General features: G+C 46.8%; 1 protein-coding gene across 5 annotated transcripts in view; it reads right to left on the bottom strand.

The window, feature by feature from the left end:
• Positions 1-23,191, bottom strand: part of B3GAT1 (beta-1,3-glucuronyltransferase 1) — a 54,506-nt gene extending 31,315 nt beyond the window's left edge. The window contains exon 1 of one of the 5 annotated variants that reach the window (XM_069742110.1): positions 22,638-23,191. The gene's annotated coding sequence lies outside the window, so the exon portion shown is untranslated. The remainder of the gene's footprint in view (positions 1-22,637) is intronic. The other 4 variants (XM_069742108.1, XM_069742111.1, XM_069742107.1 and 1 more) reach the window with 4 other exon arrangements.
• Positions 23,192-23,852: the final 661 nt, after the last annotated feature.

Genomic DNA, 23,852 nt, shown 5'->3' with positions numbered 1-23,852 from the left:
ATATATACATACATACACACATACACACATACACTGGTCAAAAAAATAAAGGGAACACTAAAATCCCACATCCTAGACATCACTGAATGAAATAGTCCAGTTGTAAATCTTTACTCATTACATAGTGCAATGTGTTGAGCAGAATAAAGCATAAAAATTATCAATGTAAATCACAACTAATATCCCACGGAGGTCTGGATTTGGAAAGATGCTCAAAATCAAAGTGGAAAATGAAGTTACGGGCTGAATCAACTTCAGTGGAAATGCCTCAAGACAAGGAAATGATGCTCAGTAGTGTATGTGGCCTCCACGTGCCTGTATGACCTCCCTGCTGTACAATGCCTGGCCATGCTCCTGATGAGGCGGCGGATGGTCTCCTGAGGGATCTCCTCCCAGACCTGGACTAAAGCATCTGCCAACTCCTGGACAGTCTGTGGTACAACGTGACGTTGGTGGATGGTGTGAGACATGATGTCCCAGATGTGCTCAATCGGATTCAGGTCTGGGGAACGGTCGGCCAGTCCATAGCTTCAATGCCTTCATCTTGCAAGAACTGCTGACACAGTCCAGCCACATGAGGTCTGGCATTGTCCTGGATTAGGAGGATCCCAAGGCCAACCGCACCAGCATATGGTCTCAGAAGGGGTCTGAGGATCTCATCTCGGTACCTAATGGCAGTCAGGCTACCTCTGGCAAGCACATGGAGGGCTGTGCGGCCTTCAAAGAAATACATATGGATAATGATCCTAAACACAAGTCAAAATCCACAATAGACGACCTCAAAAGGCGCAAGCTGAAGGTTTTGCAATGGCCCTCACAGTCCCCTGATCTGAACATCATTGAAAATCTGTGGCTAGACCTCAAAATAGCAGAGGATGCAAGACGCCTCAGGAATCTCACAGAACTGGAAGAATTGTCCAGGGAGGAATGGAGGAAAATCCCTCAAACAAGAACTGAAAGAGTCTCGTCTGGCTACAAGAAGCGTTTACAAGCTGAGATACTTGTAAAAGGGGATGCTACTAAGTACTAACCATGCAGGGTGCCAAAACTTTTGTACTGACCCATTTTCCTTTGTTTAAAAAAAAAAAACACCAACCCCCCCAAATCCTAAAAAAGTGCACACTGGATGTCAACAATAAGTAAATGCCAGTCAATGCAATGCATGCAGTCGTACAGCACCATGGAATTAATGGTGCTATATAAATTAATAATAATAATAATACCAATAATTCAATTACAAGATTATTTCCAGACGGTATAAACCCCAGCACCCTGTACTGCCCACTGCAGGCGATGTGACTGTGAGCTGCGCTCTCTCATTTCTCAAGATTTTCTCCTCTAAAATCAAACAATTCTAGGAAAATGTAGAAATCCACATAGGAAGTGTCCTCAGCACCAATATAAAGCGACCCTGGTGAGCACTACTTTACCTAAAGGCCACATTCCACATAAACGTTCTATCATTTCTCACATTGTTAACACCACTAAACTCACCATTACAAGATCACGGAATGACATGTATAATTATATACATTAGATGCCCAGGTTACACCAGCTGTATATATATATAATATATATATATACAGTGGGGCAAAAAAGTATTTAGTCAGTCAGCAATAGTGCAAGTTCCACCACTTAAAAAGATGAGAGGCGTCTGTAATTTACATCATAGGTAGACCTCAACTATGGGAGACAAACTGAGAAAAAAAAATCCAGAAAATCACATTGTCTGTTTTTTAACATTTTATTTGCATATTATGGTGGAAAATAAGTATTTGGTCAGAAACAAAATTTCATCTCAATACTTTGTAACATATCCTTTGTTGGCAATGACAGAGGTCAAACGTTTTCTGTAAGTCTTCACAAGGTTGCCACACACTGTTGTTGGTATGTTGGCCCATTCCTCCATGCAGATCTCCTCTAGAGCAGTGATGTTTTTGGCTTTTCGCTTGGCAACACGGACTTTCAACTCCCTCCAAAGGTTTTCTATAGGGTTGAGATCTAGAGACTGGCTAGGCCACTCCAGGACCTTGAAATGCTTCTTACGAAGCCACTCCTTCGTTGCCCTGGCGGTGTGCTTTGGATCATTGTCATGTTGAAAGACCCAGCCACGTTTCATCTTCAATGCCCTTGCTGATGGAAGGAGGTTTGCACTCAAAATCTCACGATACATGGACCCATTCATTCTTTCATGTACCCGGATCAGTCGTCCTGGCCCCTTTGCAGAGAAACAGCCCCAAAGCATGATGTTTCCACCACTATGCTTTACAGTAGGTATGGTGTTTGATGGATGCAACTCAGTATTCTTTTTCCTCCAAACACGACAAGTTGTGTTTCTACCAAACAGTTCCAGTTTGGTTTCATCAAACCATAGGACATTCTCCCAAAACTCCTCTGGATCATCCAAATGCTCTCTAGCAAACTTCAGACGGGCCCGGACATGTACTGGCTTAAGCAGTGGGACACGTCTGGCACTGCAGGATCTGAGTCCATGGTGGCGTAGTGTGTTACTTATGGTAGGCCTTGTTACATTGGTCCCAGCTCTCTGCATTTCATTCACTAGGTCCCCCCGCGTGGTTCTGGGATTTTTGCTCACCGTTCTTGTGATCATTCTGACCCCATGGGGTGGGATTTTGCGTGGAGCCCCAGATCGAGGGAGATTATCAGTGGTCTTGTATGTCTTCCATTTTCTAATTATTGCTCCCACTGTTGATTTCTTCACTCCAAGCTGGTTGGCTATTGTAGATTCAGTCTTCCCAGCCTGGTGCAGGGCTACAATTTTGTTTCTGGTGTCCTTTGACAGCTCTTTGGTCTTCACCATAGTGGAGTTTGGAGTCAGACTGTTTGAGGGTGTGCACAGGTGTCTTTTTATACTGATAACAAGTGTAAACAGGTGCCATTACTACAGGTAATGAGTGGAGGAAAGAGGAGACTCTTAAAGAAGAAGTTACAGGTCTGTGAGAGCCAGAAATCTTGATTGTTTGTTTCTGACCAAATACTTATTTTCCACCATAATATGCAAATAAAATGATAAAAAAACAGACAATGTGATTTTCGGGATTTTTTTTTCTCAGTTTGTCTCCCATAGTTGAGGTCTACCTATGATGTAAATTACAGACGCCTCTCATCTTTTTAAGTGGTGGAACTTGCACTATTGCTGACTGACTAAATACTTTTTTGCCCCACTGTATATATATATATATATATATATATATATATATATATACACATATATATATATATATATATATATATATATATATATATATATATATATATATATATATATATATATATATATATATATATATATATATATATATAATTATATACAAGAGATGCCCAGGTTATACCAGCTGTAGATATAGAATTATATACAGGCGATGCCCAGGTTATACCAGCTGTACATGTATAATTATATACAGGAGATGCCCAGGTTATACCAGCTGTACGTATATAATTATATACAGGAGATGCCCAGGTTATACCAGCTGTACATATATAATTATATACAAGAGATGCCCAGATTATACCAGCTGTATATATATAATTATATACATTAGATGCCCTGGTTATATCTCACAGAGAATAAAATAAAGTGTCCCTTATTTTAAACAATTCACCGACATATGACACCATAAAGGTACAGTAAATGACACCAATAAAACTTAACATTTACTAATTCAAATATTAAAACAATACGCCATACACGACCTATAAAAACATATAGCTGCTAATAAAGATACAGAGTGCACAAAATCCCTATAGGGCCAACTGTCTGTACCCTACCTTGCAGCGGAGGTTGGCACCCTATAAAACCTGCGCAATGGCGCCCCCGCTCAACGTAGACTAGCCCAATCTGACCCTAATAAGCCCTATCGTGTGAAAAATAGGGTTACCACTCAGCAGACCATACAGACAGACAAGACAAACAAAAAACACTAGGACTAAGAGAAGATAATATTGCACATATATATAAGATACATTTATTGTGCAATACAAAGGCTGTGCAACCAGTGTATAATAAAACACTCGTTAATTATATTGCACATATAACGCCTTACCCAGGAAAAACTAAACTGTACCTATAGATACGCCCTACCTGCCTGCGGGGATTGGCACCCTAATAACCTGCGCATATGGCGCCCCCGCTCCCGTCGACTATCCCTATTAAACCCTAAAATAGAAAAAAGGAAAAATAGAAAAAAAAGAGCAGACCAAAAATTAGTCCAAGAAAAAACTATTGTTCTCTAAGGCAGGTGAGCCAACAAGGCACAGAAAAAGTGCAATAATAGTGCAAGAAAAGTGCAAAAAATATTAACGTAGCCCCAATGACCAAATGTATTATCTTATAGCATTAGATCTGCTTTGCTCATGTAAGCTTTTGCTATAGCATGGAGTATGCTTTGCTCGACGCGTTTCCCCTATGTAGGTTCATCAGGAGACATACCCATATCTAAACTAAAGAATGTAACTTATCTGACTGTGTTCAGAGAAGCGCTATATCCTCTACCGCAGTGGGGAGCAATGTCCATCCAGCAACTGCCGGTCTATATCAGCCAAGGTAGGGTACAGACAGTTGGCCCTATAGGGATTTTGTGCACTCTGTATCTTTATTAGCAGCTATATGTTTTTATAGGTCGTGTATGGCGTATTGTTTTAATATTTGAATTAGTAAATGTTAAGTTTTATTGGTGTCATTTACTGTACCTTTATGGTGTCATATGCCCTGGTTATACCAGCTGCATATATATAATTATATACAGGAGATGCCCATGTTATACCAGCTGTACGTATATAATTATATACAGGAGATGTCCAGGTTATACCGGCTGTATATATATAATTATATACAGGAGATGCCCAGGTTATACCAGCTGTACATATATAATTATATACAGGAGATACCCAGGTTATACCGGCTGTATATATATAATTATATACAGGAGATGCCCAGGTTATACCAGCTGTACATATATAATTATATACAGGAGATACCCAGGTTATACCGGCTGTATATATATAATTATATACAGGAGATGCCCAGGTTATACCAGCTGTACATATATAATTATATACAGGAGATACCCAGGTTATACCAGCTGTACATATATAATTATATACAGAAGATGCCCAGGTTATACCGGCTGTATGTATGTAACTATATAAAGGAGATGATGATGCGGATGATGAGAGTGACACACGGCTCCTCCACCTCGCGCAGGATCCTGCAGCTGCCGGGCAGATCTATTAGTGATGACGGAGTGGAGGACGAGTGCGCCGGTCACAGGAGTCAGGAGGTAATGGAATTACACAAAGTCAATCAGTGATAATAATTCCTCACCCATAAATCATGTTAAATAGCTCCGGGAAAGAAACAATTAGCATCGGATCAGGACCAAGGCTCAGAATTATCTGCAGGATCCTCCAGTGGCCAGAGACCTCCGCAGAGGAGGGAAGCAGAACCCGACACTGACACTCGGGGTACAGGATAATGACGCTGATACTCGGGGTACAGGAGAATGACGCTGATACTCGGGGGAAAGGACAATGACGCTGACACTCGGGGTACAGGATAATGACGCTGACACTCGGGGTACAGGATAATGACTCTGACACTCGGGGTACAGGATAATGACACGGACGCTCGGGGTACAGGAGAATGACGCCGACACTCAGGGTACAGGAGAATGACGCCGACACTCGGGGTACAGGATAATGACGCTGACACTCGGGTACAGGATAATGACACTGACACTGGGAGTACAAGATAATGACACTGACACTCGGGGTACAGGATAATGACGCTAAAGCTCGGGGTACAGGATAATGACACGGACACTCGGGGTACAGGATAATGACACTGACACTCGGGGTACAGGATAATGACACTGACACTGGGAGTACAGGATAATGACACTGACACTCGGGGTACAGGATAATGACACTGACACTCGGGGTGCAGGATAATGACGCTGACACTCGGGTACAGGATAATGACGCTGACACTCGGGTACAGGAAAATGACGCTGACGCTCGGGGTACAGGATAATGATGCTGACGCTCGGGGTACAGGATAATGACGCTGACACTCGGGGTACAGGATAATGACACTGACACTCGGGGTACAGGATAATGACGCTAAAGCTCGGGGTACAGGATAATGACACTGACACTCGGGGTACAGGATAATGACACTGACACTCGGGGTACAGGATAATGACGCTGACACTCGGGTACAGGATAATGACGCTGACGCTCGGGGTACAGGATAATGATGCTGACGCTCGGGGTACAGGATAATGACGCTGACACTCGGGGTACAGGATAATGACACTGACACTCGGGGTACAGGATAATGACGCTAAAGCTCGGGGTACAGGATAATGACACTGACACTCGGGGTACAGGATAATGACACTGACGCTCGGGGTACAGGATAATGACGCTGACGCTCGGGGTACAGGATAATGACACTGACACTCGGGGTACAGGATAATGACGCTGACACTCGGGGTACAGGATAATGACACTGACGCTCGGGGTACAGGATAATGACGCTGACGCTCGGGGTACTGGATAATGACGCTGACGCTCGGGGTACAGGATAATGACGCTGACACTCGGGGTACAGGATAATGACACTGACACTCGGGGTACAAGATAATGACACTGACACTCGGGGTACAGGATAATGACGCTAAAGCTCGGGGTACAGGATAATGACACGGACACTCGGGGTACAGGATAATGACACTGACACTCGGGGTACAGGATAATGACGCTGACACTCGGGTACAGGATAATGACACTGACACTGGGAGTACAGGATAATGACACTGACACTCGGGGTACAGGATAATGACACTGACACTCGGGGTGCAGGATAATGACGCTGACACTCGGGTACAGGATAATGACGCTGACACTCGGGTACAGGATAATGACGCTGACGCTCGGGGTACAGGATAATGATGCTGACGCTCGGGGTACAGGATAATGACACTGACGCTCGGGGTACAGGATAATGACGCTAAAGCTCGGGGTACAGGATAATGACACTGACACTCGGGGTACAGGATAATGACACTGACACTCGGGGTACAGGATAATGACGCTGACACTCGGGTACAGGATAATGACGCTGACGCTCGGGGTACAGGATAATGATGCTGACGCTCGGGGTACAGGATAATGACGCTGACACTCGGGGTACAGGATAATGACACTGACACTCGGGGTACAGGATAATGACGCTAAAGCTCGGGGTACAGGATAATGACACTGACACTCGGGGTACAGGATAATGACACTGACGCTCGGGGTACAGGATAATGACGCTGACGCTCGGGGTACAGGATAATGACGCTGAAGCTCGGGGTACAGGATAATGACGCTGAAGCTCGGGGTACAGGATAATGACGCTGACACTCGGGTACAGGATAATGACGCTGACACTCGGGGTACAGGATAATGATACTGACACTCGGGGTACAGGATAATGACGCTGAAGCTCGGGGTACAGGATAATGATGCTGACACTCGGGGTACAGGATAATGACGCTGACACTCGGGGTACAGGATAATGACGGTGACACTCGGGGTACAGGATAACGACGCTAACGCTCGGGGTACAGGATAAAGGCGCTGACACTCGGGGTACAGGATAATGACACTGACACTCGGGGTACAGGATAATGACGCTGACGCTCGGCGTACAGGATAATGACGCTGAAGCTCGGGGTACAGGATAATGACACTGACACTGGGAGTACAGGATAATGACACTGACACTCGGGGTACAGGATAATGACACTGACACTCGGGGTGCAGGATAATGACGCTGACACTCGGGTACAGGATAATGACGCTGACACTCGGGTACAGGATAATGACGCTGACGCTCGGGGTACAGGATAATTATGCTGACGCTCGGGGTACAGGATAATGACGCTGACACTCGGGGTACAGGATAATGACACTGACACTCGGGGTACAGGATAATGACGCTAAAGCTCGGGGTACAGGATAATGACACTGACACTCGGGGTACAGGATAATGACACTGACACTCGGGGTACAGGATAATGACGCTGACACTCGGGTACAGGATAATGACGCTGACGCTCGGGGTACAGGATAATGATGCTGACGCTCGGGGTACAGGATAATGACGCTGACACTCGGGGTACAGGATAATGACACTGACACTCGGGGTACAGGATAATGACGCTAAAGCTCGGGGTACAGGATAATGACACTGACACTCGGGGTACAGGATAATGACACTGACGCTCGGGGTACAGGATAATGACGCTGACGCTCGGGGTACAGGATAATGACACTGACACTCGGGGTACAGGATAATGACGCTGACACTCGGGGTACAGGATAATGACACTGACGCTCGGGGTACAGGATAATGACGCTGACGCTCGGGGTACTGGATAATGACGCTGACGCTCGGGGTACAGGATAATGACGCTGACACTCGGGGTACAGGATAATGACACTGACACTCGGGGTACAAGATAATGACACTGACACTCGGGGTACAGGATAATGACGCTAAAGCTCGGGGTACAGGATAATGACACGGACACTCGGGGTACAGGATAATGACACTGACACTCGGGGTACAGGATAATGACGCTGACACTCGGGTACAGGATAATGACACTGACACTGGGAGTACAGGATAATGACACTGACACTCGGGGTACAGGATAATGACACTGACACTCGGGGTGCAGGATAATGACGCTGACACTCGGGTACAGGATAATGACGCTGACACTCGGGTACAGGATAATGACGCTGACGCTCGGGGTACAGGATAATGATGCTGACGCTCGGGGTAGAGGATAATGACGCTGACACTCGGGGTACAGGATAATGACACTGACACTCGGGGTACAGGATAATGACGCTAAAGCTCGGGGTACAGGATAATGACACTGACACTCGGGGTACAGGATAATGACACTGACACTCGGGGTACAGGATAATGACGCTGACACTCGGGTACAGGATAATGACGCTGACGCTCGGGGTACAGGATAATGATGCTGACGCTCGGGGTACAGGATAATGACGCTGACACTCGGGGTACAGGATAATGACACTGACACTCGGGGTACAGGATAATGACGCTAAAGCTCGGGGTACAGGATAATGACACTGACACTCGGGGTACAGGATAATGACACTGACGCTCGGGGTACAGGATAATGACGCTGACGCTCGGGGTACAGGATAATGACGCTGAAGCTCGGGGTACAGGATAATGACGCTGAAGCTCGGGGTACAGGATAATGACGCTGACACTCGGGTACAGGATAATGACGCTGACACTCGGGGTACAGGATAATGATACTGACACTCGGGGTACAGGATAATGACGCTGAAGCTCGGGGTACAGGATAATGATGCTGACACTCGGGGTACAGGATAATGACGCTGACACTCGGGGTACAGGATAATGACGGTGACACTCGGGGTACAGGATAACGACGCTACTAACGCTCGGGGTACAGGATAATGGCGCTGACACTCGGGGTACAGGATAATGACACTGACACTCGGGGTACAGGATAATGACACTGACACTCGGGGTACAGGATAATGACGCTGACGCTCGGCGTACAGGATAATGACGCTGAAGCTCGGGGTACAGGATAATGACGCTGAAGCTCGGGGTACAGGATAATGACGCTGACACTCGGGTACAGGATAACGACGCTGACACTCGGGGTACAGGATAATGATACTGACGCTCGGGGTACAGGATAATGACACTGAAGCTCGGGGTACAGGATAATGACGCTGAAGCTCGGGGTACAGGATAATGACGCTGACACTCGGGGTACAGGATAATGACGCTGACACTCGGGGTACAGGATAATGACGCTGACGCTCGGGGTACAGGATAATGACACTCGGGGTACAGGATAATGGCGCTGACACTCGGGGTACAGGATAATGACACTGACACTCGGGGTACAGGATAATGACACTGATACTCGGGGTACAGGATAATGACACTGATACTCGGGGTACAGGATAATGACGCTGACACTCGGGGTACAGGATAATGACGCTGACGCTCGGGGTACAGGATAATGACACTGACACTCGGGGTACAGGATAATGACGCCGACGCTCGGGGTACAGGATAATGACGCTGACACTCGGGGTACAGGATAATGACGCTGACACTCGGGGTACAGGATAATGACACTGACACTCGGGGTACAGGATAATGGCGCTGACACTCGGGGTGCAGGATAATGACACTGACACTCGGGGTACAGGATAATGACGCTGACACTCGGGGTACAGGATAATGGCGCTGACACTCGGGGTACAGGATAATGGCGCTGACACTTGCGATTTCATGATAACTGCGCTAATGACGCCTTTGACCTGTGCGGTTTTTTTTTTTTTCTCTAGATGTTTTTATTTTAAACACATACAAAAACTGCAGGATTTTTCTTTTTTTTAGAAAGAAGGAAAATGAAAATGGCTGTGATTAGGGGTGTGGTCAAAATGTGCCGCTGCTCGCCGATACTGAATCTATGGACAGGACGGCCCCGCACAACCACACAAGGAACACAGTGAAGAATCACCAGATACATTGTATCTCAGCACAGAACGGTGGGAGGGAAAGGTTTTCTTTCATGGTAAGATTGATGGATTATGTAAGATCTCATAATTATGTAACACTGTATGGACCCTACGGATTGCACCGTCACCTGTACGGCCCAACCCCTGTGTGCGCCGTCCCCGTACACTCCGTCCGCCATATCCACGGTCTGCGCTGCCTGCATTATAGATCCTCGTTCCCAGCCCCGAGCGCCGCTGATCTGAGAGGATTGCTATTTCTGGAATCAGCACATTACACGTAGGTGTCAAACGCTAGAACGAGGCCTCCTGTCAATAAAGACGTCTCAGCCGAGGACTGCGGTTCAGATACACCTGGAAATCTGCAAAACCACCGCAGCATGCCAGACCTGGGAGGGAAACCTGGAGAAGCTGCACAACATCCTCCTCTATGAGCTCAGAAACCTGCAGAGGCCCCAGGAGTGAACATCACAGAGAATATAACCCTGCACAAGTGAGACAATAATATGCACAGTAATCACACCGATCACGACCCTGAACCCAGGAACCAATCGTCCTCCCCGTATCACTTTTTATGGATACCAACTACTAAATGTAGGGAACACCCCACAAGACCTGCTTTATACCGGGAACACCCCACAAGACCCCTTGTATACTGGGAATACCTCACAAGACCTGCCGTATACTGGGAACACCTCATAAGACCTGCCGTATACCGAGAACACCCCATAAGACCCACCGTATACCAAGAACACCCCACAAAACCTGCCGTATACCGTGAACAGCAGTATATTGGGAACACTCCACAAGACCTGCCGTATATTGGGAACACCCCACAGGACCTGTAGTATACCGGGAACATCCCACAAGGCCCACTGTATACCGGGAACACCCCACAAGACCTGCCATATACTGAGAACACCCCACAAGACCTGCCGTATAGCGGGAACACCCCACAAGACCTGCCGTATCCTAGGAACACCGCACAAGACCTGCTGTGTATCGGTAACACCCAACAAGACCCGACATATACCGGGAACACCCAACAAGACCTTCCTGTGAGGACATAGCATTGTATCTTAATTAACCAGATGTCTATTTTCAGCAAGTCAGGACGAATAGACTGTTATATATATATATATGTTGACATTTGAATTTATATGTTTCTTTCTGGTTGGTCAAGAAAACAGAATTTTGCTTGTGTAAGCCTGTAGTATTGACTTGTAAGTTGACAATTTGTTGTGACACATTGTGCTCTTATTCTGGATGACTAGTGATGTTTGCTGATTTGCTGGTCAGACATTGTCGAGGTCAGCCAGTTTGTTGACTTGGAAAATACAGAAGAGCAGGAAAACTATGCAAATAGATTACATAAAATAATACGAGTTATTTTAAGAATCAGCATTCTTCCCTTTTACCTGTAAATGCTGAATGAAGTACACTTGTTACTTATAAAAAGGTTAGATGCCTCTGTAAGAGAGACAGATTCAGCCAGGATATCCAGACATCAAAACATCCAGAGACTCTAGAGGACTGCAGGCAAGACATCATGGCTAAATCACGAGGGACACAGATTTATCATTCTAAAGAATATCAGCTTAGGGGACCTCAGCCCCGGCTGGAAGAATACAGATTTGCTCCATTGACCATTGCTGAACCATGAATACGTTTGTGAAAACCAGGTTGGGACCCTCCAATCACCTGGAACCTATGGATATATTTAGAGAAACCAGGTTGGGACCATCTGGTCACCTGGCACCAGGGACTCGTTTGTGAAAACCAGGTTGGGACCATCTGGTCACCTGGAACCTATGGATACATTTGGAGAAACCAGGTTGGGAACATGCAGTCACGTGGCAACGTTGGTACATCTGTGGAAACTAGGTTGGGACCATCCGGTTACCTGGCACCATGGATACATTTGGAGAAACCAGGTTGGGACCATGCAGTCACGTGGCAACATTGGTACATCTGTGGAAACTAGGTTGGGACTATCCGTTTACCTGGCACCATGGATATGTTTGGAGAAACCAGGCTGGGGCCATCCGGTCACCTGGCCATGTACCTAAATGAACTGTCATCCTTCTAAGCTTGTGGTTACATCCTCTCTGTGCATGCCACAGGTGGGTAGTTGGCCCTGGAACCTCTGAAGTTACAGCTGCTCTTATCCCAGCAAGTCAGCAGAAAGATGAGACTCTGTGATGTGCACGATCTTGGATATTTTTCTGAGACTGTTCTATATGTTATCTGCCTGTTTTGTGGTTCAGTAAAGTATTGCCACACTGCTTTACCCTCACCCTGTGTTGTGCGAGTAGTGTTAGTTCAACGTTAACAGGAGAGTGGGCCTGTGGTGAGATGACCCAGAGTTCATGCGGTTTAAGCTAGTGGACCGCGGCACCCACTGACCCCTCCACTGGAGGACCTGGTCATGACCTGAAGACAGCTGGGACCACAGTCTGAAACATTACCATTAGTAACACACTACACCGTCATAAAGTAAAATCCTGCAGGGCACACAAGGCCCCCTGCTCACACCAACACATGTCCAGGCCCATTTGAAGTTCACCAATGACCATCTGGATGATCAAGAGGAGGCATGGGAGAATGTCATGTGGTCAGATGAGACCAAAATAAAACTTTTTGGTGTCAACTCCACTCCCCGTGTTTGGATGAGAATAATCCCAAGAACACAGTCCTACCATGAAGCATGGTGGGAGAAACCTCATACTTTGAGGGACCTTTCTACAAAGGGGACAGGACAACTGCGTTGTATTGAAGGGAGCATGGATGGGGTCATGTATCGCTCTATTTTGGCCAACAACCTCCTTCTCCCAGTAAGAGCATTGAAGATTGGTCGTGGCTGGGTTTTCCAGAATGACAATGACCTGAAACACACAGCCAGGGCAACTAAGGAGTGGCTCTGTAAGAAGTATTTCATGGTCCTGGAATGGCCTAGCCAATCTCTAGACCTGAACCCAATGGAAAATCTTTGGAAAGAGCTGAAACTCAATGCTGTCCAGCAACAGCTCCGAAACCTGAAAGATCTGGAGAAGATCTGTATGTAGGAGGGGGCCAAAATCCCTGCTGCACTGTGTGCAAACCTGGTGACGAACCACAGGAAACGTCTGACCTCTGTAATTACAAAGGTTTCAGGACCAAATATTAAGTTCTGTTTTTCTATTGTATCAAATACTTATTTCACGCATTGAAATGTAAATTAATTATGCAGAAATCATACAATGTGATTTTCTGGATTTTATTTTTAGATTCTGGTGAGTGTACCTATAATACATTACAGACCTCTCCATTCTTTGTAGATGGGAAAACTTGCAAAATCATCAGTGTATCAAATACGTGTGTGTGTTTGCGTGTATATAAATAAATATATAAATATATATATATATATATATATATATATATATATATATATACACATACATACACACACATATATATATATATATATATATATATATATATATATATATATATATATATATATATATATATATACATACACACACATAGACATATACAGACCTAGAGACATGGATCCTACAGTGCAGATGTTTTGTGAACTGATAAAAGTAATCCATTAACTCTTCCATTTTTGCCTTCCTGCCTGAACCTTTTGCACAGAACCGCACATACGATACATATTATACAGCCCGGACCTTGGGGACGTCACACAACAGCTCGTAGATCAATGACTGGGAATAAATCATGGCCTCCAGGGCCACAAATACCCTGATGTCATCCCTGTGTTGTGCACATGTCATTTCCTTAGACGCCGCTATAAATCGTATTACCAGGATGACGTTCGCACCCGGCTGAGGAACAAGGTAACAACTAACTGTCCATTACCCTCGCTGGTCACCGCCGTCACCCCACAGTACAGAAGTGATCAGGGCTCGGGGGCCATTTCCATAATTCAGTCCCATCAATGACGGAGGAGTCAGTGCCGCATTCTCCTCTGTACCAAGCACAGATCTCACGCACATCCGCAGATAAAGTATCTGCCCCCTACTATTTTTACATATTCGACCCCACAATGTAGAAGGAAAACCCGGAGTAATCACACATTGCGATCATGAATGTTGCTGCAAATATTTCACATGTGTAAAAAGTAAGTGCACCTTTATTATCAGCTGGGATGTGTTTGCCATCATCTTTCACCTCTGCTTGTTACCAAGTAGAGGATTAGACTGCGGGTACATGAAGGGTTAATAAAACAACGGACCCGCAAAACGTCACACGATAATAGGGGTCCACTTTACTGATTGCTATTGGCCGCCTGATCCTGTGTGTACAATCACTGAGACAACTGCCGGCCATCCAGGGTCCGGCACTACAACCACCAACATGTGAGGGCCGAGTCCGGTACTACAACCACCAGCATGTGAGGGCCGGGTCCGGCACTACAACCACCAACATGTGAGGGCCGGGTCCGGTGCTACAACCACCAACATGTGGGGGCCGGGTCCGGCACTACAACCACCAACATGTGAGGGTCAGGTCCAGCACTACAACCACCAACATGTGAGGGCCGGGTCCGGCACTACAACCACCAACATGTGAGGGTCAGGTCCAGCACTACAACCACCAACATGTGAGGGCCGGGTCCGGTACTACAACCACCAACATGTGAGGGCCAGGTCCAGCACTACAACCACCAACATGTGAGGGCCAGGTCCAGCACTACAACCACCAATATGTGAGGGCTGGGTCCGGCACTACAACCACCACCATGTGAGGGCCTTGTCTGCCACTATAACCACCAGCATGTGAGGGCCGGTTCCGGCACTACAACCACCAGCATGTGAGGCCGGTGGAGATTGTAGTCTCCTATTCTGCCCTCATCAGATCACATCACCCCGGTGAAGCGGCGATGCTCCTCTTGGACGGCAGAGAGTTTCCTTCTTGCTACTTTCCAATGAATCCCCTCTTTGCTCGGTCACTTCCTTCGTCTTCTCCTTAGAGGTCCTCGCGTCGCCTTTACACCTCTGATGAAATCTCAGCAGATCATAAACTCCTGGAAACCGTCCCCTTGTATAAAGCCTTGTGTATCTGGAGATAATGTCACTTTCCGAGGTCTGGAAGAATTGGAAAGACTTAGGAATAACTTAGGAACTTTTTCCAGCCTGATACATTGTAGCGATGATTTCTGGTAGAACTTCTGGACGTTCTGTCAAAACTTTGTAGCAATTAATCCAAATCAAGTTCAGCTCAACGCACAAAAAAAGACGTCAATTTGTAGGAAATATTGAGCAGCGATGACCGAGGTGGTCTCGGGGTTATTACTTTTTCCCATATGTGACAGATGTTGTCAGCGGCAGGAACAGAGGAAACGTGTTACGTGATTAGTGACCAGAGTGCGACAGAAACGCAGGAGGCGCAGATCCGATATCACGGCGGCGGATTTATGCATCAAACACATTAGTGGTTAGATTGTAATGATCTCCGGAGGATCGGCTCATTAATCTCAATGGCTGGCGCAGAGCGTTCGCTTTAAATAATATATGAAGAACTTCCGAAGGGTCACGTTGGCACCATCACGAAGAAATGGCTTGTTTCTTCCTCCCTAATTAGTAACATTTAGAGAAAATTGCAGCTAAATCATAAGATCATAAGATTGCATTGTGAGATGTGCGGTGGACGCTGAAATTATTATTACGGAGAGCAATCCAAAACGATGGGGCGGCTCACAGAACCCGGTCATGGGAGAGACAAGAGGACAGCGCTCCAACAAGTCCTACGCTCGTCAGAAAGCCGAGGGGGTGTCCAGAATTAGATGGCTGCTTTCTTCCAAGAATAGAATCAGAAATCCGGGGGTTGTTTCTGAAACTGCAGCTCAGCCCCGTTTACTTCAATAAGCCTGTACTGCAATACCGCACACAACCTGTGGACAGTCGTGGCGCTGTTCTCGGAAGAAAGCAGCCATGATTTTCTAATCCGACATAACCCCTATAGTTCAAGCATCATACTGTTTAATATGAACCTATGGCAGGAACCTATGGCAGGTTATTCATTTCACTATTTACGCATCCCAAATACTATGGAGCCAATATTACACTACCATCATAAGAAGAATGGAGAATATCGCAATATTACATGGTCGCTGCTGCTAGAACAAACTTTGCAATAATACAAGTGAATAGAAGAAGCTTTGTGATACGTCTTATCAGAGAAATTTGCTTCTTTCTCCACTTATGAGCCACTTCTCTCTACAACTTCCTGAACTCATCGTTCACTACAGCTCAAGACAAGACAGATCGTCACTCAGGCAGCGGATTACAGCTGCCTATGTAAGTCATTGTAAAGGAGAGGCTTGAAAAGGAAGGAGAAAGATATGCAGATTGTGCTGCAGCTTTTTAGTAAGTGTTTTATCTCACACCAAAGGTGGATTCCACAGCTACGCTGCTCAGTCCTGATGTATAACATCCTCCCTACTGCAGAGACTTTCTGTTAAGGATTTTATCTCACTCCAGTGTTGGTTCCACAACTATACTGCTCAGTACTGATGACTAAAATCCTCTATGATACTATTCTAGTGAGTGTTTTAGTTCATTACAGAGCAGGACTTACATCTACGCTTCTCAGTCCTGATGTATAACATCCTCCCTACTGCAGAGACTTTCTGTTAAGCATTTTATCTCACCCCAGTGTTGGTTTCACAACTATGCGGCTCAGTACTAATGACTAAAATCCTCTATGATACTATTCTAGTGAGTATTTTATCTCATCATAGAGCAGGACTTACATCTACACTGCTCAGTATTGCTTTATAATGTTCTCTATGCTGCTGCTTCTGATTTCTTGCTACTTAGCGTGCAGGAATCCCTCATGTCTGCGTGTGCTGTGTATGGGAGACATCATATGCGCTAATCTCCCCCAACTAGCTTAGAGACAAATGAAAACTTGACAAAGAGCCTGCAGAGAAAAAGAACTTAAGGATACAAGTCATATAACAGCCAAATATAGTGTTATTTCTCATGTACACACAGCACGGCTTATTCCGAAAAGTTCCCTGAAAGGACAGGTGGTCCTAAGCAATTATGCGCAGACAACTATTCTCCTGCTCGCAAACAAGGGCCAAAATATCCAACATGACCAACATCTCCGCTCTTCACTGGTCAGACTCTGACTGGCCTTAAAGCAGCTGCAGAATAGATGTTCTGTGCCTGGAGATGGCTCCCAGCCCAGGCCAAGAAGATGCATCTCTGCTAGTTAAAACCCTGCCACCCAGCAATGGTTATCAGGATGAGAAATGTCACCGGCTGCTCCCCCGTCCATCATTCCCCGGGGCTGCGCCAACTGTTTTCTTTAACACCTCAACAGCTTTCTCCAAATCTAATACAAGCTGATTTACCGGCGTCTTAAACGAGATGAAACATCAAACAAACTATGAAGGAAACGGCTGTGTCCGAGTCCATCTCTTCCCAGAGATCACGGCACATTGAGTAGATGTAATGTTTCTTGATCGCTGACATAATGTCACCACAGTGAAGGTCAATGAGAAGCACCAGGATTGCTCCAGACCATCCAGAGAAAGAAATATGAACCTGCAGATGATAAGAGTCAGAGTGCGGAGAATGTATCTGATGGGGGTTAGATGCCCGACGCCATAGATGAGGGTTAGATGCCATAGATGAGGGTTAGATGCCTGATGCCATAGATGGGGGTTAGATGCCTGACGCCATAGATGAGGGTTAGATGCCATAGATGAGGGTTAGATGCCTGATGCCATAGATGGGGGTTAGATGCCTGACGCCATAGATGAGGGTTAGATGCCATAGATGAGGGTTAGATGCCTGATGCCATAGATGGGGGTTAGATGCCTGACGCCATAGATGGGGGTTAGATACCATAGATGAGGGTTAGATACCATAGATGAGGGTTAGATGCCTGACGCCATAGATGGGGGTTAGATACCATAGATGAGGGTTAGATACCATAGATGAGGGTTAGATGCCTGACGCCATAGATGGGGGTTAGATGCCTGACAACATAGATGGGGGTTAGATACCTGACGCCATAGCTGGGGGTTAGATACCATAGATGAGGGTTAGATGCCTGATGCCATAGATGGGGGTTAGATGCCTGACGCCATAGATGAGGGTTAGATGCCATAGATGAGGGTTAGATGCCTGATGCCATAGATGGGGGTTAGATGCCTGACGCCATAGATGAGGGTTAGATGCCATAGATGAGGGTTAGATGCCTGATGCCATAGATGGGGGTTAGATGCCTGACGCCATAGTTGAGGGTTAGATGCCATAGATGAGGGTTAGATGCCTGACGCCATAGATGGGGGTTAGATACCATAGATGAGGGTTAGATACCATAGATGAGGGTTAGATGCCTGACGCCATAGATGGGGGTTAGATGCCTGACAACATAGATGGGGGTTAGATACCTGACGCCATAGCTGGGGGTTAGATACCATAGATGAGGGTTAGATGCCTGATGCCATAGATGGGGGTTAGATGCCTGACGCCATAGATGAGGGTTAGATGCCTGACGCCATAGATGGGGGTTAGATACCATAGATGAGGGTTAGATGCCTGATGCCATAGATGGGGGTTAGATGCCTGATGCCATAGATGGGGGTTAGATACCATAGATGGGGGTTAGATGCCTGACGCCATAGATGAGGGTTAGATGCCATAGATGAGGGTTAGATGCCCGACGCCATAGATGAGGGTTAGATGCCATAGATGAGGGTTAGATGCCTGACGCCATAGATGGGGGTTAGATACCATAGATGGGGGTTAGATGCCTGACGCCATAGATGAGGGTTAGATGCCATAGATGAGGGTTAGATGCCCGACGCCATAGATGGGGGTTAGATGCCATAGATGAGGGTTAGATGCCTGATGCCATAGATGGGGGTTAGATGCCTGATGCCATAGATGGGGGTTAGATGCCTGACGCCATAGATGAGGGTTAGATGCCATAGATGAGGGTTAGATGCCTGATGCCATAGATGGGGGTTAGATACCATAGATGAGGGTTAGATACCATAGATGAGGGTTAGATGCCTGACGCCATAGATGGGGGTTAGATGCCTGACAACATAGATGGGGGTTAGATACCTGACGCCATAGCTGGGGGTTAGATGCCTGACGCCATAGATGGGGGTTAGATGCCTGACAACATAGATGGGGGTTAGATACCTGACGCCATAGATGGGGGTTAGATGCCTGACGCCATAGATGGGGGTTAGATGCCTGACGCCATAGATGGGGGTTAGATGTCTGACAACATAGATGGGGGTTAGATGCCTGACGCCATAGATGGGGGTTAGATACCATAGATGGGGGTTAGATACCTGATGCTATAGATGGGGGTTAGATGCCTGACGCCATAGATGGGGGTTAGATGCCTGATGCCATAGATGAGGGTTAGATACCTGACGCCATAGATGGGGGTAAGATGCCTGACGCCATAGATGGGGGTAAGATGCCTGACGCCATAGATGGGGGTTAGATGCCTGACGCCATAGATGGGGGTTAGATGCCTGACGCCATAGATGGTGGTTAGATGCCTAATGCCATAGATGGGGGTTAGATGCCTGACGCCATAGATGGGGGTTAGATGCCATAGATGAGGGTTAGATGCCTGATGCCATAGATGGGGGTTAGATGCCTGACGCCATAGATGGGGGTTAGATGCCTGACACCATAGATGAGGGTTAGATGCCTGACACCATAGATGGGGGTTAGATGCCTGACACCATAGATGAGGGTTAGATGCCTGATGCCATAGATGAGGGTTAGATGCCTGACGCCATAGATGGGGGTTAGATGCCATAGATGAGGGTTAGATGCCTGACGCCATAGATGGGGGTTAGATGCCTGATGCCATAGATGGGGGTTAGATGCCATAGATGAGGGTTAGATGCCTGATGCCATAGATGAGGGTTAGATGCCTGACGCCATAGATGGGGGTTAGATGCCTGATGCCATAGATGGGGGTTAGATGCCTGACGCCATAGATGGGGGTTAGATGCCTAACGCCATAGATTGGGGTTAGATGCCTGATGCCATAGATGGGGGCTAGATGCCTGACACCATGGAAGGGGGTTAGATGCCCGATGCCATAGATGGGGGTTAGATACCAGACGCCATAGATGGGGGTTAGATACCTGATGCCATAGATGGGGATTAGATACCTGACGCTATAACTTGCACTTTCAGCTCCTGGATGTTGCCATATCTTATAAGATGTAGAAGGTGCAGGGTGATGATATTTCCGTCCTCATCACTGAATCATTCCTGTGAGCGGCAGAAGCCGGTGTCGCACCGCCCCTGGTATAACACCCAGGACACATTGTGCATTTACCACATTACCGAGAATAGCCGGCTGAAATCGAGACAAAAATCCGGACTGGACTCTACGGACCAAATCAACACGATGACACGGACTCTATCAGGCGACTACTTAGCGGCACAAAACCAATACAAGCGGGATGTTCACGGGGAAATAAAGCTCAGGAAATAATCAGGAAGCACAAATGTATCTATTTACAAATAGAACATTTACTGACAAAGTAGCATCTGGACGTGACACCTTGTAAGACAAAGTCACAAAATCCCACATTTCCACCATTTCTTATACTTCATAGCTCAGAAGTTTCAATCCTATATAATGTAGAAACTCGTGTAAGTAACAAGCCTGAGCGTTCGCTGAAGGCAGCAGATCTGATCTTGGAGAAGTGACCTGACATCTGTACATCTATATCTGCCGGATGGTCGGGGCTCCATCATTGTCATATGCAGCCTCGAACTCCCAGGTCTCTGTCCCACTCCTAAGTCTATCCAGCCCTTACAAAGGCCTCAGCGACAGTGATGTGATTTTGACAAAAGTTTTTTTCTCTATGTGCAATGCAGCAGCGATAATCTGGGTTGTCAGCTCCATTGCCGTCAGCTCCATCGCCATCGGCTCCTGCGGTTGTTTGGCTTCTTCCATTTATGTTATGTAAGTTGGTGGAAATCTGTTCCCAACTTTGCTCCATAGTGTTACCCTTTCGTTGCCATTATTGGGGTCTCTGAAGACATTAAATCCCACATTAGGGCCACAATGTTGTATTGGAGGCTTCCAGTGTCTCTCTTGGCTCCGCAGTCGCTCATTGTGAATGCATTAAATGTTGGAAGCCTCATTATATCGGGGGTCACATTCAGGCTTTCAGGATGGAGTCACCCACCCCAGCCGCCCTCGCAGGAAGCGTGCAATTCCCAATCCTAACTCTCTAATATCATCCACAGATGCACCCAGACATTGGCTCATACCTCAGCATTTATTATGTGACCCCCAGGATTGCTTTACATGAAAAAAAAAATCCATGGGCTGCAAATTGTCACAGGTGGAACTGAGACATGAGGGCAATGAAGTCTTCTCCTGCTGCAGAAAGCCCTGGAAGCAGTTTGCATTTATGAGTCTCAGCACAATGAGCATCCAAGGGCCCCTCTGCAGATAAAGTCTGAGCCTGCTGCAGAGTCCAGAAGCCACAGAGACCTGCTCTCTCCAGGTAGAAGATCATCAGACCAGATGCAACAGAGCATCACTGGTCTCCTAATGTCTAGACCTGTTGGATGAGACCGTGCCAACCCCATCAACTGATGCCAATCCGCCAAAGTCAGAGCAACCCACCACAATCATCTGGTCACAACAATGCAAACAATATGAGCCCCGAAAGCACAACTGAAAAACACTGCTGCCCCCAATCAGAGCCTAAAGGTGATTGCAGAACAGCCTGTATAGCAGGATGGCAGATGATTGCAGGGGCTAAGTGGCTCATTTAGACACCCAGGGCTCATATCTACAATCAAGTGATGCAAAACTAAAGCTAAAGTTATGGGGGGAGGAAGACTTCTATGGCACCTCTCCTCTCCTGTATCACTGGGTACCAATGTGATGCAGGTGAAGAAAGGAGAGGAACCTCAGGCTCCGGGCAAGCATTACAGACATCATGGGGTGTCTGGAAGCGGAGGGATGAAATGTATGGACCATACCTCATTGTGGAAGGAAGAGCGGCTTCATTCTCCCCACTGATCTCTGCCTCTCATTCATTCCTTAATCCTTCCTGCTCTGGGAACAGAGAGCGATTCACATCTGCTCAGTGCATCCTTTGTGTGGACCGCAGAGCCGCTCACAAGGATCCTGGCTCTCAAGGCACCAGATCCTCAATCAGATCACTCAGGGGTCTTGACAGACTCATAGATATTGCCCAGCAGTGGTCGCAGGGTTGCAGATATTCGCCCTCCCGTCCGTCCGTCCGTCAGGGATGCGCTTGCATGGAGCATGAGACGGTTATTGCATCCAAGACCCAGACAAAGCCCCAGCTCCTTACATGCAGCATAGAGAGCAAGCAGCTCACATAGAGACAGCGAACTGCACAGTGCTCAGCCGCTACCAACCTACCAGCATTGTGGGGGGAAGCGGCAGCGAGAACAATGCACTTGGTACGAGCTGCAACGCCTCTCGGAATCCAAAATACGTCTCCTTTCATACAGCAGGTGGTGAGAGGGGCAGGCGGCCCTCATAGTTTACACTGCAGCTTCCCACTGGTCCGCCTCGCAAGGGCGCGAATACTGGACACGGAATCTACGACACGGATCAGATCTATCACAAGAGCGCGAATACTGGACACGGAATCTACGGCACGGATCAGATCGATCACAAGAGCGCGAATACTGGACAACCATCTACGACACGGATCAGATCGATCACAAGAGCGCGAATACTGGACACGGAATCTACGGCACGGATCAGATCGATCACAAGAGCGCGAATACTGGACAACCATCTACGACACGGATCAGATCGATCACAAGAGCGCGAATACTGGACACGGAATCTACGGCACGGATCAGATCGATCACAAGAGCGCGAATACTGGACAACCATCTACGACACGGATCAGATCGATCACAAGAGAGTGAATACTGGACACGGAATCTACGACACGGATCAGATCGATCACAAGAGCGCGAATACTGGACACGGAATCTACGACACGGATCAGATCGATCACAAGAGAGTGAATACTGGACACGGAATCTACGACACGGATCAGATCGATCACAAGAGAGTGAATACTGGACAACCATCTACGACATGGATCAGATCGATCACAAGAGAGTGAATACTGGACACGGAATCTACGACACGGATCAGATCGATCACAAGAGAGTGAATACTGGACACGGAATCTACGACACGGATCA

This window comes from Ranitomeya imitator, chromosome 10 (genome assembly GCF_032444005.1).
Source record: "Ranitomeya imitator isolate aRanImi1 chromosome 10, aRanImi1.pri, whole genome shotgun sequence".
Taxonomy (NCBI): domain Eukaryota; kingdom Metazoa; phylum Chordata; class Amphibia; order Anura; family Dendrobatidae; genus Ranitomeya; species Ranitomeya imitator.
This window is presented reverse-complemented; position numbering and strand designations above follow the sequence as displayed.